The following is a 14,228-nucleotide window of genomic DNA, read 5'->3' as shown; positions in this document are numbered from 1 at the left end:
TGGGATGGGTTATCCCTAATGGATGAGTGCATGGGTGTACGCAGGACATTTTCTAGGATGGGGTTGCAAAGCCAGCAATCCTATACCCATTTACCTGGGAGTAAGCCCCTTTGAATTCAAGGGAAACTGGCTCAATCTGGGGCCTCCCTCTTGCCTCCACTCCAGATGCCCATGGATGAGTGTACAAAAGTTCCAGGTCATCCTATGGCAGTTGGCCAAAGCAGCAAAAGGGTTATATAGAAAAATGCACACATCAACAACTTTTAGAAAGGGTTACAATTTATAGGCTATATGCTAATGATAGTAGTAGTATGTTTATTGCAGTCACAGACCAGGTTAACAAACAATAACAATTAATAGCATTAATAAGAAAATTCAAGAATTTCAAAAGTTTACAAAATCACAAAATGTTCAATTTACTAATACAGTCTTTACGGAGCTTCGACACCACCAAACAGAACTTTGCCACATTATCTGAAATTACAGATTTAAAATTGGCCAGCATAATTTCCAAATAAAATTGGTCTGTGTGACCAGGATAAATGGCTAAAATAGGGTTATGATATGATTATGATAAGATATCATGTTACTAAAATTATATGTGGATGTTATAGTCTTCAAGCCAAGATGGAGTAGCTGAAGTGCTTGGTAACAAACAAAAACATAGATATAGTCGGCATAACAGAAGCCTCGTAGAACAATGAGAACTTCAGAGATGTCTAACAGTACATTTGCTGGCATCCAGACTAATTATTCCTGAGTAGACCTACTGAAATTAATGGGATGAGTTAGTGGTGATTTAGTCTGGTTGTCAGCCAATGAGTCCATTAAAAAGGAGGAGCAGACTCCTCTATAGAACTTCTGTGATTGACATTACAAAACCCAGAAAGTAATCTAGTACTTGGGGTTTACTATTTCCAAAATACTAAAGGCGGGATGGAGAGAGAAATGAGGAAGTCATGAGGAGAAAAAGTTGATGTTAATGCCTAATAGGTCATTACAAAAGGATCAACTTTCCAGATACAGTACTCTAAATGCAAGTGGTCTAGAACAGTTGGTTGGTCACAGAACCAAGGAGAAGCAACTCAGGACTTAATCCTAAGTATGCCCAGCACCTGGTGTGAGATATGTGTCCTGTACCAAAATCAGGAATGGACAGGGCAGGCAGTTGGAGTTGCAGCACCTTGGATAGCTCCCAGTGAGCAACTTGCTCCTACATAGGCCAGAGGTGGAATAATAATAATAACAACAACAACATTTATATCCTGCTCTTCCTCCAAGGAGCCCAGAGCGGTGTACTGCATACTTGAGTTTCTCTTTCACAACAACCCTGTGAAGTAGGTTAGGCTGAGAGAGAAGTGACTGGCTCAGAGTCACCCAGCTAGTTTTATGGCTGAATGGGAATTTGAACTCGGGTCTCCCCGGTCCTAGTCCAGCACTCTAACCACTACACCTCCAAGTCTCTGGACACCAATTTCCAGATTACTATGTCTTCTCTCTCCTTGATGGTTAAAGGGACAGCATCTCATTGTCCTCATAGCTGACCTTGTGTTGCTTTTCCAGCATTCTTCTGTTCTCTACCTGCATGCACTGTCTTAAGTAGTTCTGCTTACAACCAAAGCCTCCAAAACCTCATTGGCATCTTTAATCAGACTTGGGTCTATGCAATTCGGTGCCCTCCCCTCCCTGTCCAGCTGATAAGCATGGGACTTCAGGCAGCTGCAGTTGCTGCTCCTGAACCTCTGCATTGGACTAGGACCACGGAGTCTTGAGTTCAAATCCCTATCCAACCATGAAACTCAGTGGGTGACTCTGGGCCAGTTGTGTATCTCTCAGCCTAACCTACCTCATAGGATTGTTGTGAGGATAAACAGAACCATGTACACTGCCCATGTACTCTGGGCTCCTTGGAGGAAGAGCAGGATATAAATGTAAAAATAAATAAATACAATAAAGTAATTACTTCAGTATGCCTAAGAGGGGTGATTTGGCTTGTGGGTTTTTTTAACAGCAGCTGTCTGACTGTGTCACATGGCAAATTGCTTTTGAAACTGAGTGGACTTTCAAAAGTAGTTTGTCACTTGTCATGAGAAGGTCTGCTATTCAACAAAAAACCCAGCTAAGTACACCAGCAGCAGTGGCAGGCCTTAGGCACTCCAGCATACTTTATTGAAGGCTTCTTTTTTCCTATTCCTGAGCCCAGACGGTCCCTAGGGTTGGTTTCCTCCTACAAAACATTGTATTTTTAGTTCAGTGCACTACTGCTAGTAGGGTTCAGTCATGGAGAGCTTGCTGAGGGGATGAAATGCCTGTTGCATGATAACATCCCCAAAAGTTTGGTACAAGTAGTCTGTTCATGAGACTGAATCTCAAGCCTTTACTCATAAATAAATTCTGATTAACACCAAAGTCCATTCAAAATATAGTCATTTCCTATTGTAAAGTTTGCATTCTTCACTTTTGCCCTCTGCTAGCTCAGGGGAATTAGTAGCAGCAGTTGAAGGTATGCCTAATACACTGTCGCAAGTTATAATCTTCCAGGAAATTCATCCAGTAACCCACCCCTTAGGGAATTTTATGTAACAATGGCTTAATGTCTGTAAGGGTGTCTTTGAGTATGAAAGGGCCACATGGATTTGGTTCCAGTGAAAGTAATAGTGAAATTGTTTGCATAATTATTTTGGTTGGATTGAAAAATCCTCTCTTGCTTCAGGAAAACAATTGCTGTTAAAACATATGGCATTATTCTCAGAAGAGGTGTGATTATAGAGCAACTTTTTTTCCCATGTATTCAAGTTTTCCCTTCTTATCAAACTACAACTTCAGCTTTTAATGTCGGCGTAATAAATATTCTTCTTTTGTGTATTATAACAGTTACAGTGGGTAAAAAACCAATGGTAAAAGCTCAGCTGTAATGAGAATTATGTATGTTAGCAACTGTAATCGATTCATTGCATAGGAATTCTGATAGTTGAATGGAGGCAGAAAAAATAAATTGTGCTTTCTAACTACATCTATGAAAGTTTCAGTTAAGGTCTTTTTTGTTTTGAACTGGGGTCTATCACATTTAGAAAAAACTTTGCATGTAATCACTGAATTAAACTTTATTTTTCCAATTTCCTTCTCCCCCCCCCCCCCCCGTCGTCTAATCAAGACCTAGCCTTACTTCAGAATCTAGCTTGGTTTTTTTAAAGAGTAAACTTGGGCTTCTTAAATTGGCTGTTTTGAGGGGTTTTGTACAGCAATGGGGACACTGCAAGCTGAGTTCAACTACTGTTATGTCTCCTCAAATCTATGTGTTTTAATAACTGAGTATCTATCTGTCTATCTATCGATCTCTGTTAATCTATAAAAGCCTAAGGAGGTATGTTGCAAATCCCGTGGTATGTGGCACATCTTGCGGGAGTTTGGAGGAGGGCTGGGTGATGGACAGCTGCTGCCAAGGAGGAGCAGAAAGGTGGCGGCAGAAGGAGGGCGTCAGCGGCGAGGAGAGAGAAGGGACGGAGGAGGGCTGAGCAAGGGGCAGCTTCTGCCGTGCTTGGAGCTGAGAGTAGTATGAGTGGGGGCCGAGGTCCCTGCTTCCTCCTCTCCACCGCCTCACCACCAGAGTGCCTCACTCCTCCAGCCCTCCAGGAAGCGCTCAGGCTCATCCTCACCTGGAGGCAGAGGGGAGGTGGGGTGCAGGGGGCCAGAACAGCTGGCGGGGGAACAGAGATGTGGCCAGTTGTGCACAGGAGAGGGGAGACTGAGGCAGGGATGGCAGTGGAGGCGGCAAAACCTCCTTACTTGGGACCTCCTGCTGCCCAAGTGTCTGGTCAGGCTGTTCACATGTGCAGAGTCCCCTGAAATTTGTCAAAAATCAGACATTTGGGCAGCAGGAGGCCCCAAGTAAAGGAGGTTTTGCCACCTCAGCAGCCATCCTGGATAGCAGGGAATGGCTTAAGGCGGTTGAGGTGGGGAAGGCAGGGCAGGGAGCTGGATTGTCTAGGGAGAGGTAAGAGGCAGAGAACTAGAGTGCAGATGTTCTGCACAGGGCCAGCTAGTTTTAATTAAAATAGCTACATGTTTTGCTTTGACTGAGGGACCACACATCAATAGTTTTTAGCTTTTTCAGACCCAGGATTCATCTGTACCCTAACTATTTAAAATTGGACCCATTTAAAAGTACATGTCCACATTACAGATCCATGAAACCAAACCTTTAAAATATAAAGTGACTTAAAATATGTAAGTGACTCAAAATTGGTAGATTTTCTGAGGATGTATCAAGATATATGGGCTTTGAATAAGGTGCTATACTTGAAGGTACTCAAACCAAGGGAGATTATTCAAGAGCTTGGGAGTCCTCTTGGATCCAGGCTTCACCCTGGTCTCTCAGGGGGAGGCTATGGCCAGGAGCGCTTTCCATCAACATCGGTTAATTCCACAGCTGCATCCATTCCTTGAAGAGAACTATCTCAAAACAGTGGTGCATCACCTGGTGGTAACCTCCAGGCTTGACTATTGCAATGCGCTCTCTGTGGGGCTGCCTTTGTACATAATTTGGAAACTTCAGTTAGTTCAGTTAGAAACTTCAGTTAGTTCATCTTATTTATTTGTTATTTCTCTGTGTAAAACGCCCTGAGCCATTTTTGGAAGGGCGGTATAGAAATCGAATGAATGAATGAATGAATGAATAAATAATGTGGCAGCTAGATTGGTCTCCAGGGCAACCCGGAGAGACCATATTATACTTGTTTTTTAAAAGTTGCACTGGCTTCCGATATGGTTCTGGGCAAAATAGAAAGTGCTGGTTATTACCTTTAAAGCCCTGAACAGCTTGAGTCTGGGCTACCTTAGATAGTGTCTTCTAGGGATGTGCACAAAACCGGTTTGCCCAGTTTGGTTCGAATTCGAACCGGGTTCGAACCTGGAGGGGATGGTTCGGTTTTGGTTTTGCGTGAACCCCCCTGGTTTGGTTTGAATTTGAACTGATTTGTACCTGTACGAACCTCCAGAAGTGGGTGGGGTGGTAGCCGGCACCCATGGGTACCTGCCACCCAAACCTCAAAGCAATCGGACACTCATACATTTTTTTAATGAATATTTGAAATATTTTTAATTATTTTTCTCATAGGGTATAATGGGACCTGAACCAGCCCATTATCCCCTATTGTGGAGCACCTAGGGGCACAAAAGTGGGGTGGGTGGTAGGTACCCAGGGGGGTGGCCTACCACCCACAAAACCCCAAGGCAATCAGACACTCCTCCGATTATTGGTGAATTTTAAAAGTATTTTTGAATTCCTCATAGGAAATAATGAGGATTGCAGCAAATGTATAGCTTCACGTCGGGGGTGGAAGGGGTGTCCTAGAGTGGAGTGTGGTGGGTGGTAGTTCCCAAGGTGGGCAAGGAAGCTATCAGAATTATTTGAAAGGAAGTGGGCAAAAGGCTGATTTCTAAGTGATTTTTAAAGTTTACGCTTCTTTGAGGTTTTTCTCCATAAAGAAGCATTGAGGTGTCAGCAAATGTATAGCTTCACGTTGGGAGCAAAGGGGTGGCCTAGAGCAGAGTATGGTGAGTGGTAGTGCCCAAGGGAGGCAAGGAAGCTATCAGAATTATTTGAAAGGAATTGGGCAAAGGGCTGATTTTTAAGTGATTTTTGAAGTTTATGTGTCTTTAAGGTTAGCAAATAGAGTGGATTCATGGTTTGTCATTGAACATCTTATATGCTACGGAAGAATCTACACTCAGAACACCTCAGAAACAACAAAACCCAGTACCTCATGGGTTATCAACCCATGGGGGTGGTTGGCACCCTCTCTCTGGGCCACCCCAGCACCCCCCAAGTGCAGTTATGGGGCTGCTGAAACCTCCATTCTTCCCTATGGAGAAAAACCTTAAAGCCAGTTGTGGGATGCTGGGGTGGCCCAGAATGAGTGGTGGTGTAGTGCACAGAGGGTGCCAACCAACCCCATTGTGGGTGCTCCACAATAGGGAATAATGGGCTGAGTCAAGTTCCATTATACTGTATGAGAAAAAAATAAAAATAAAATTCAAAAAATCATAAAAAATTGTATGAGTGTCCGATTGCTTTGGGGTTTGGGTGGTAGGTAGGTAGCCATGGGTGCCAGCTACCACCCCACCCACTTTTGGAGGTTTGAACCGGTTCGAATTGAACCACCCCCAGTTTGGTTCGAATTCGGACCTGCAGCTCGAACCGGTTCGCACATCCCTAGTGCCGCCTTCTCTATGATCCCCATCGCACGTTAAGGTCATATGGAGAGGTCCGTCTCCATTTACCACCAGTAAGTCTGGTGGCAACTTGGGACCAGGCCTTCTCTGTAGCTGCTCCTGGCCTATAGAATGAACTCCCAGCAGATATCCACAGTTAGGCTTGCTGTTGGCCTTTAAGAAAGCCCTAAAGACTTACTTGTTTGGCCTGGCCTTCCAAGGTTTTAAAATTATTTTTAAGTATTTAAATTGGCTTTAAATTGTGTTAAATTGTTTTAATATTGTTTTAAGTAGTGTTTTTTAATTGATGTTTATTTTTATGTTGTTTAAAAAATTGTATGCCACCCAGAGCCTCTGGATGGGGCAGTTTATAAATGTCATAAATAAATTCAAGGTGGTGTGTTTTTTTTTAAACTCCACTTTGGGTAAATTATACAAAGTATCTTATTTTTTAAAAAAGTACATGTACATTCTTTTCTCAGTTTGTCACCTCCCCCCCCCTTCCCTTCCTACTCTGTCCTCCTTGTTCTACTTTCTCATGCACTCTCTCTTGTTGCTTTTTAAGTTAGTAGCTGGTGTATTTTTTAAAAAAATCAGTATTAGACTGAGAGTGGATCTGCATAACTTGGTATTATGAGACAGAGCAATGATCTTCACTATTTTTCATGAGAGGGGCACTCTAGCAAAAAACATCAACCACCCAAAACTTCATTCTAAAAGTCCTTTCCCAGCATACTGACCTTTGTCTAGTGCTGCACCCTTACCAGCACTGGGGTTGGGGGGATGGGCTTTAGGAGAAATGAAGTCCTGTCAACCCCCAGCACCATCTTGTAAGAGGCATATGGAGCGATGGGAAGTGTATTCCTTCCCAACAGTTTCCTCATAAAGCTCCATGGGGAAAGCACTGGGAAGGACTCCACTTCCCAGTACTCTGTGTGCACCTTCCAGTATGGTACTGGGTCTAGCGAGGGCTTCATTTTCCTTAAAGGAGCCACATTAGTACTGGGCAACAACAGCACAGTGCAATGGGAATGGTCACCTCTGCACGATACCAGCAGGACTCTGTGGGATATTCAACTTGACCAAAACACAAGACCAAACCCTAAGCTCTGTAAGTCAGAGATTTATACTTAGGGTCAATAGGAGCTGCCACTGGAAGCTGGGCTTTGCAATGACAAACACTGTCCTTTGTTCAGCATTGACCTCAGAGGCATACAGTTCTTCCTACCTGCAGCAGAAGTATTGTTGACCCATGTGATATCACAAGGACATATTCTCCTTCCAGAGCGGTTCTTGTTTTGAAATGTTTGTTGTGGTCCTTTTTAACCAAAGTAAGATTTCTCCTCCAGCTCTCTTTGTGTGTCCATGTGTGTCCCTTTAACAAATGTGCAGTGTCTGGACTGATTTGAATCAAATTTGGTACAGTTGCAGGACCACCTCAGCAGTGTAGTTTGTGATGATGTCATCCATCCCAGTCCAAGATGGTGGACACGTGAATGTCTTAGGCACAAGTGGGCTAACTTGTGGGCTGTAACCAATTTGAACCAAATTGAAATAGTTGTAGGGACACATAGGGGCACCTCAGTGGCATAGTTTGTGATGATGTCATCCACCCCAGTTCAAGATGGTGGATGCATGAATGTTTGAGGCTCAAGTGGGCTATTTACTCCTAACCGTGCAAGTGAAGGAACATTCTTGCTGTACTTTTAAAAGTCTAAAATCCAGATAGCCATCCTGAAGCATGGGATGTGGGACACTGAATCAGCACTGGCTAGTATGTCTGTCAAATGAATTGCCAACCAAATCTGTCCTAGAGCAGTGAAGAGGGGGGAGTGCATCCTGTGATTTTTTGTTTTTTTTTAAACTAGGCTCTGAAATTAATATACTGACCATTTCTTTCTGATAGTCCTGAACGATCTATAGGACTTAAGCAGCTGTACATGGAAAAGTATATCCACCAACCACTGTTTTGTTTTTATTTTTGCTTGGAGGTGGGTGGTGGTGTGGAGGTGTGAATGTTTAAGAGAATTTATCTCACCTCTTGGTGGGATATTTCGCACCTCTTGGATTTCACACACAAGAATAATTCACATATCCATAGATGGCTCTTTGAGGGCAAGGTGAACAGAGGGAGCAGGCCTCCAGAATACCTTAAGGTGCATACACGGTTGCGGGGTGGGGGTTGGGGAATAGGATAATGAATTGAAACTTCTTCTTTTTTAAACAGTCCTGCCCTCAAGAGCAACAGAGGAAAGGCTTATAGGATTATCAAGAGGGGCACATTCTGAAGAATACCACTGTGCTCACTGGCACCTTTTCCTTGCATACTTTTCCTCCCCATGTCCAGTATAGCACTGAACTTGCTGTGGGAGCAGCAGGATAAGCACATTACCCCTCTAACCCTTGCTAACTTGGCTGCTAACTTAACAGGATAAGCACAGAAGCACATAACCCTCGCTAACTTGGGCTGCTAACTTGGCAAAGAGGCACCTTTTAAATGTGGTGATTCTTTTATTTAGCAGGGGGAGTGCAACCGGCCCTATCCACCTCCAGTATAGTACCTCCAGTGACTGTTGCTAATGTCTATCTTATGTTTCTTTTTAGAGTGTGAGCCCTTTGGGGACAGGGATCCATCTTATTTATTTGTTATTTCTCTGTGTAAATCACCCTGAGCCATTTTTGGAAGGACGGTATAGAAATCGAATGAATAAACGAATAAATAAATAAATAAATAAATAAATAAGGCAAGAGAAGTGTGTGGTGTTCCAGAATTCTGAATTAATGTCTTACTGTTATGCATGAAAATGACCCTAAAATACATAGAGATTATTTTAATGACCAAACTTCTGTAGGTAGAAGAGGGTTAAACCAGGTACAGGGGCTCATCTGGAGCCATGGGAACCTCTCCTACCCAGTGCCTGCCTAACTGGGTAGGCTGGCGTTTGTACCTAGGCTTAAACTGAGGTAAGACAGAAACCACCACTGTTCTACCTCAGCTTTTGATTGTGTGGGTGATCGTGCCGGCTTCTCTAGCTCTCAAGAGCCAGGAGCTCTACCACACAATCTTTGAGGTGGGCCTCACGATCGGTGAGACCCGCCTCCAGAGGGTTTGCGGGGAGAGTGGTCTAAGCCCGCTCTCCCCGCAGACGATCATGAAGCCCTCCCTGTGTGGCCAGATTGGACGCCCACATGACTACTGGCTCCGTGACAGAGCCAGCGGGGGCTCGGGAGTTTGGGGTCCGTGTGGCCCCCGGGAGTTCCAGCATGCTCTGCGCAAGTGCGCAGAGCATGCTGGAGAGACCCCCGAGCTGGGAGACTGCTTTTTAGCCGGGAGGCGGCTCTGCTAACCTGGGCTAAGGGGAGGGTTTCCTAAGTGGGTAACCCACTGTGAGGCAGCTGGGCTCACCTGCGAGCCCGGTGTTCCTCACGGTCTTCTAAAATCGGGCTAGGCTCCCCGATTGTGAGAATAGCCTCTTTATGTAATGTGAATATGCAAATATGCTTTCTCTTTATTTAGCAGGAGGAGAGTAACTGGCCCTATCCATCCCCAGTACAGCATCCCTCCAGTGACAGTTGCTGATATCTGTTCTTTTTTAGATTGTGATACATTTGGGGACAGGGAGCCTTTCTATTTATTTATATCTATGTAAACCGCTTTGGGAACTTGTGTTGAAAAGTGGTATATAAATATTCATCATATTTATTGTTGTGAAAGGGCTCAAAGGGTTAAAAAAAAGAGAGAGAGACAGTATTATTAAACAAAATGGCATCTAAGAGCCATTTATGCACCAGTCATATGCACCAGTCTATCAAAGGCAACCAGCGTTTGGATCTCCTTCTGAACAAGTCTGCAGAGCATGCAAAGAGATGGCCAGTTGCGACGACACTTGCATTTTGTTCCTAGGCATGGCAGATAAGAGTGAAAGGTTCACCTCCCTCTCTCAAAACGGTGTTGTTTGAATCAACAGCTGCAACCAGAGGGGCAGCTAGGTAATTTTGGAGCCTGGACCTAAACGCCTTGGTCCCTCCCCCGCTGCAAATTAAGCATTGTCATGCTCAGCTGGGTGACCACACCACCCGGGACAGGCTAAAGAGGATTTGGGGGCCCCCAGGGGCTGCAGAGGCCCTGGACTTGGGCCCCAAAGTCCAGGGGTAAGAGCACCTCTGGTTGCAACACTCTGCCTACCAGGGCAAGCAGAGTGGGGTCATGGGCTCCAGAGCATGTGGTGCTGTAAAAAAGGTAAAATGGGAATAGTTCTGGGCTCAGTTGGTGGGAAAGATGTAACTCCATGAGGGGATTCTCACGATTGGGCAAAAGCGGGCTAAGGGAGCCTAGCCCGCTTTTGCCCAGTCGTCAGCTGCCATGGGAGCCATGTGGCTCCTGGCAGCAAACCCTCCTAATTCCCCCTCCCCTTAGACAAGGTTAGCGGAATGAGCACTCGGCTAACCCTGTCTTTTTGATTGTGTGTTACCACAGCGTGGCTCCATGCTGCGGCAACACACAAGGAGACCCATGCTGGGAGGCTGAAACAAGCCTCCAGGCCCTGGGGGTTTCTCCAGGATGCCCTGCGCACTCATGTGGGGCATCCTGGAACTTCCGGGGGCACGGCCCCTGATCCCCACAGCCCCCACCGGCTCCGTGACGGAGACGCCCAGGGCTGCTTTCCTGTTTGTCTGCGGGGAGAGTGGGCTAAGCTCTCTTCTTCCTTCAAACCTCGTGAGACTCGCCTCCATGTTTAATAGGAAGAATGTTGCACTCAGCCTAGTACTGTTACATTTCAGATTTCAAATGGTGTACATGAGAGAGAATCTTCATGCTATGATTAACCAGGCAGAACATAATGAACATTTATAGAGAGGTGTGTGTGTGTGCACGCGCACACCTCTCTCTAAATGTTCATTTAGAGCACTATGTGCACTCTCTCTCTCTGTGAAACATCTGTCAGTGATGACCCAGTGCATATAGGTTTTCCCTGATTTTGAGCACACACATGATGCAGCCAGTAGGAAGCCATATTTTTCACAGCTGCCCTCTCACCACCCGCAGTAAGCATTCTACAGCTACTGTTTGTGTGACATGACCTCTTACACTTTTTTCTGAGTGGATTTCTGCTGAGTATCAGAAACATACACTTTAACTCTACTCTTTTAGGTCACATTGTGGTTCTTTGGCTTTGGCTAATGCCCTTGCAGTTAGCCTTTGCATGCCTAACTCAAAAAACCTGAGGCATGCTGTATTCTTTTCTTTCTTTCTTTTTAGGCCCAAACAAATAAGCAAACACAACACATTTGGAAGTGAATATCACATTCTGAAATTGCAGGTGTTTTGTGTGAGGACAATATTACACTTTGTGAGTTGCATCTTTGTGCATGGTTGTTGCTGAAATTATACTGGCACAGTAGTGCCAGTATAGTGAAGAAGACTTTCAAAATTTTCTGCATTGTAAGCCCTTGACCCTGAAAGTCAAATATGGCATGTGTTTTCTTGGGCATAGTACTTCCAGCAGGGAAGATCCAACTGAGCATAAAGGACATGGGAGCAAGTAAAATTTCATATGTGTCAACATGTCCCTATTTTCCCATTTACCTGAATGGGAAAAAGGGACATGTTGGCAGGTATGAAATTCTAACCAACAAAATTGGTGAAATGTGCAGCACCTCTTCAAGCAACCATATACTGTACCCATATTGCTGTATTTATTAAAGTGAAACATGTAAATAGAATAGAAGAAATGACGGGTTTTAATTAATGCTATTTACCCTTGCAAACAGCTACCAGGGTGCAAGTTGGGCATACTAGAAACATTTCAAGGCTTCATGAGTAGGTTTTATGTCTTATTAGAGTTTCCTTAGGACCCAATTCATAAGAACATCCTCTTCAGCCAAGCCTCTTAACTCCACTGTTTAAACTGTAGTTATCAATTATATTTTCACTCCCTAAAATTATGATATTAAGTTTATCAATAATTATTGATCAGCTTTACCTTTGGTAAGTTACTTCCAGCCATGCTCTGTTGCCAAATGCAGTAGTATAAATTAGTCTTGTGTTCACACAACAGCGAGATGGCTGTGACCCAACAACAGCCTCTTGAAGATGCAGTCTTTACTTTGTTTACTTCAGAGTAATTCAGTTCGCTTCATTTGACTTCAGGAAAACTCAAAACTTGCAGCTGGAATCTAAAAAGAGTAAAGAATTTTCAACAATCATTTTGACTATTGTAAGTTCAAAGAGCAGAATTTATTCCTCATTCAAAAGAAGTGATACTGGCTTGCAACAATATAATTGATTTATTTCCAAACTTTCTTAACAGATTAATGCTGCCTTGTTGACACCATTTTCTCTCTCTTTGCTGTTGTATAACTTTAACTTTATTTTTATATTTTTTCCTTCTGGGGCAAATTAGGCTTTTACAACTGGCTTTGATTATTTCAAATTAAATTGTGCCTGGCAAGTCTCTTGGTTTGACAGCACTATGAACAGAAGCTTCGGAGTTGCTATGCAATTGATGGTCCTTTAGTACTTGGTAAATAGTCCACTAGCATCAGTTCATGACACAGGCTCACAGGTTCACAAGAAATGTAAGCAGTGGCAACTGGTGCAGGATGGCAGCATGTAGTTCCTGCACTGAGCAGGGGCTTGAACTAGAAGACTCCCAAGGTCCTTTACAACTCTTAATATTCTGTAACTGAGATCCAGACAAAAATACTCAAAAATATGACTCAGAAATTACTCTAAAGCAGGGATGAGCAGCCTTGGCTCTCCAGCTGTTGATGAACTACAATTCCTAGCCACAATTTATTGTGGCTGGAGATTATGGGAGTTCAACAGCTGGAGAGCCAAAGTCATCTAACCCTGCTCTAAAGGCATATTTAATTTCAACAGGGCTTCCTCTGAGTAGTTTAGTCAGGATGTCAGCCTCATGATTCAACATGATTGCCACAGCTGAGTGGCGACCGGGAAGGTAAGAGGTTCTTAAGGGCTCCTCTTCCCCTCCATCACTGCTCAACAGCAGTTGTCAGGTACGACATTTAGCCCCTCAAACAAGTTGACACTGACTGTTAGATGTAGTTATTATTTGTGAACAAGGTTGGACAATCTGTTAGATGCATAACCGTAGCCTTCTGAGCAGTTATTTGATTTGAATAATAAACAGAGTATATGTTTTTAAACCAGATTCATTGTTTGAGAACTCCTTATTAAAAGTGATTTGGCATGCTGCTGTGTCGCTCCATCTCATGTTAGTGTGAAATCGGAGGTGGGACTATCATTGAGCGACCATGTTCTTCCACAGCCACTTCCCTCCCTCCCTCCCTTGTTGGCACCAGCAATGAGCCAGCACATATGCTCGCCCATCTTCTCACGGGCACTGCTCGCACACCTGCCTCTCTTCCTATACCCTCAGCAGTGGCCTCATGACGTCACTATCTGGCCAAACATGCTGGGTGATGATGTCAATAGTCCACTCACTGGCTCTTTGCTGACATTTGTGGTGTGAAACTCCCCCAGCCCTGGCTCTGTGTGTGTCGAGCTGACTCTTTGCCAGTGCCGATGAGAGAGGGAGATGGGTGAGCAGCTGGTGGCAGCAGTGGGAGTGGGAACCACCAAAAAAACTAGTCGAAGGTGCCATGCACATCACTACATCACTGTGTAGTACCGCTGAAATGTGTACTTGACTTGCCATAAGCAAAACTTACACATTAGTGTAACTATATACACATAGTTACATTAGTGTGACTATATACATTTTGACTAGTGAACTTCATTTGGGATCTTTTATCTGGCACAGCATTTCATAGGAACATAGGAAGCTGCCATATATTGAGTCAGATCATAGGTCCATCTAGCTCAGTATTGTCTTCACAGAATGGCAGCAGCTTCTCCAAGGCTGCAGGCAGGAATCTCTCTCAGCCCTATCTTGGAGAAGCCAGGGAGGGAACTTGGAACCTTCTGCTCTTCCCAGAGTGGATCCATCCCCTGAGGGGAACATCTTAACAGTGCTCACACATCAAGTCTC

At 44.2% G+C, this 14,228-nt stretch overlaps 1 protein-coding gene and 1 long non-coding RNA gene across 9 annotated transcripts in view; one reads left to right on the top strand and one right to left on the bottom strand.

The window, feature by feature from the left end:
• Positions 1-14,228, top strand: part of RUNX2 (RUNX family transcription factor 2) — a 366,905-nt gene that overhangs the window by 156,653 nt on the left and 196,024 nt on the right. The gene's annotated exons all lie outside the window — the stretch shown is intronic.
• Positions 1-14,228, bottom strand: part of LOC128339739 (uncharacterized) — a 44,929-nt gene that overhangs the window by 20,390 nt on the left and 10,311 nt on the right. The window contains exon 2 of the long non-coding RNA XR_008313192.1: positions 12,198-12,390. This is a non-coding gene — a long non-coding RNA (uncharacterized LOC128339739). The remainder of the gene's footprint in view (positions 1-12,197; positions 12,391-14,228) is intronic.

This window comes from Hemicordylus capensis, chromosome 1 (assembly GCF_027244095.1).
Source record: "Hemicordylus capensis ecotype Gifberg chromosome 1, rHemCap1.1.pri, whole genome shotgun sequence".
NCBI lineage: Eukaryota > Metazoa > Chordata > Lepidosauria > Squamata > Cordylidae > Hemicordylus > Hemicordylus capensis.
Note: the sequence above shows the minus strand (reverse complement) of the source record. Positions and strands in the feature narration are given on the sequence as shown.